Genomic DNA, 2,500 nt, shown 5'->3' on the forward strand with positions numbered 1-2,500 from the left:
CCGCTGCCGACAGAGGCCCGGGAGCGTGCTGTCGTGGCATTGCCGGCGGGAGACAACACGCGCCACCTACGGTGGCCGGCAGCTCCAACGCCAGCGCCACAGAAGGACAAAAGCCCCACTTGGGTGCCGAAGCGAACTCTCCCAGCACAGCGCACGCGCCAACACGTCCGCACAGCTGCGATACAATCCACCTGCGAGAACCGCAGAGGCGACCGAGCAGCAGACGGCGTCGCGGCGCCGAGCGCCGGGCGGCGGCGCATCCTCAGCGCACACAGTCCTCAATCGGACCAGCACACTGCAGATGTCCACCGCGCTTCGCACCGGGCCCGCGAGGACCTACTTTGGCCGCACGGCGCCGCGTGCAGGGTGCGCCGGCGCGCAGCTGCGCCGCCTGCCGCCTCCGTCGGCCGGCGCGCCTGCCACTGGCCGCCCCCACCAGCCGGCTGTAGCGCGTGCGCCCACGCACCGCGCGGCCAGCACGCCGGAAGGCCCCCCCTCACCGGCCGGGGACGGTCCCACCCAGCCACCGCCGCGTATCGCTTCACACCCACATGCCATTCACGTTCGTGGGCATGGTGGGTATCGCTGAAACAACCGGTTGGTAGCTCAACCGATCGTCGCCATCACTGATTCACCTCTAGCGAGAACAACCGCACCACAACGGTTTACCAGTTCTTCATTTGCGTAACGTCACCAGCAAACGTAGACGTCCATCGCCATTTGCAAATTCAACGATTGTTGCATGCCTGTGTCAGGTGTCACGACACACTATGTCTGCCCACATACACGCAACAACATGTGCACGCTTCGCGAACACGTGGAAGGTGGCCCCCGTACGTATGCGATGTCCATTGCGCGAACGACTGTCAACCGGCCTCTGTCGCATGTCGCAGATGTGGAACGCAGTGCACCATGCTATCACGGTGTGTGAGAAGAGACGACTACGTCTGACAACACGCGCCACTACATCAACAGACGGCTCATGCTGATCGCCATCCACGGCATACCATACTGCAATCCAGCTCTTATAGGGAGACGACACGTAGCTGAGTGCACAATATTTGGACCGTATGGTTCGCCGTTGTTGGCGCAGTCGTGGTACGGTCACACATGTACCACGATGTATCATTCAGTACATGAGGACCAATGTGCGGTACAGTGTGTGATTTGGACGTACAACATCAGCGGACAGTTGCCACAAGCCGTACCACAACGTAGGCTGTGCTTCGCCATGCGAATGCCAATGAACAACTGCGAAGGGCATTGAGCATGTACGTCCTGCCGCCATCCGCATTACAGTGTATAGCTGCAAGGTGTTTAACATGAAGCGATACTCTGGGGACCGGGCAGTGCGAGTAGCAAACTATATTGCGGGGGTTGCAGTTAGGCAACACTACACTAATTTAACGCGTCGTATGACAATTACAGAGCAGGTTAAGGCCCAACGTGTGTTGGGTTAAGGCCCAACGTGTGTTGGGTTAAGGCCCAACGTGTGTTGGGTTAAGGCCCAACGTGTGTTGGGTTAAGGCCCAACGTGTGTTGGGTTAAGGCCCAACGTGTGTTGGGTTAAGGCCCAACGTGTGTTGGGTTAAGGCCCAACGTGTGTTGGGTTAAGGCCCAACGTGTGTTGGGTTAAGGCCCAACGTGTGTTGGGTTAAGGCCCAACGTGTGTTGGGTTAAGGCCCAACGTGTGTTGGGTTAAGGCCCAACGTGTGTTGGGTTAAGGCCCAACGTGTGTTGGGTTAAGGCCCAACGTGTGTTGGGTTAAGGCCCAACGTGTGTTGGGTTAAGGCCCAACGTGTGTTGGGTTAAGGCCCAACGTGTGTTGGGTTAAGGCCCAACGTGTGTTGGGTTAAGGCCCAACGTGTGTTGGGTTAAGGCCCAACGTGTGTTGGGTTAAGGCCCAACGTGTGTTGGGTTAAGGCGCAACATAGGTTAGGTTAAGGCGCAACATAGGTTAGGTTAAGGCGCAACATAGGTTAGGTTAAGGCGCAACATAGGTTAGGTTAAGGCGCAACATAGGTTAGGTTAAGGCGCAACATAGGTTAGGTTACGGCGCAACATAGGTTAGGTTAAGGCGCAACATAGGTTAGGTTAAGGCGCAACATAGGTTAGGTTACGGCGCAACATAGGTTAGGTTAAGGCGCAACATAGGTTAGGTTAAGGCGCAACATAGGTTAGGTTAAGGCGCAACATAGGTTAGGTTAAGGCGCAACATAGGTTAGGTTAAGGCGCAACATAGGTTAGGTTAAGGCGCAACATAGGTTAGGTTAAGGCGCAACATAGGTTAGGTTAAGGCGCAACATAGGTTAGGTTACGGCGCAACATAGGTTAGGTTAAGGCGCAACATAGGTTAGGTTAAGGCGCAACATAGGTTAGGTTAAGGCGCAACATAGGTTAGGTTATGGCGCAACATAGGTTAGGTTACGGCGCAACATAGGTTAGGTTACGGCGCAACATAGGTTAGGTTAAGGCGCAACATAGGTTAGGTTAAGGCGCA

Source organism: Schistocerca americana, unplaced genomic scaffold, assembly GCF_021461395.2.
Source record: "Schistocerca americana isolate TAMUIC-IGC-003095 unplaced genomic scaffold, iqSchAmer2.1 HiC_scaffold_682, whole genome shotgun sequence".
NCBI lineage: Eukaryota > Metazoa > Arthropoda > Insecta > Orthoptera > Acrididae > Schistocerca > Schistocerca americana.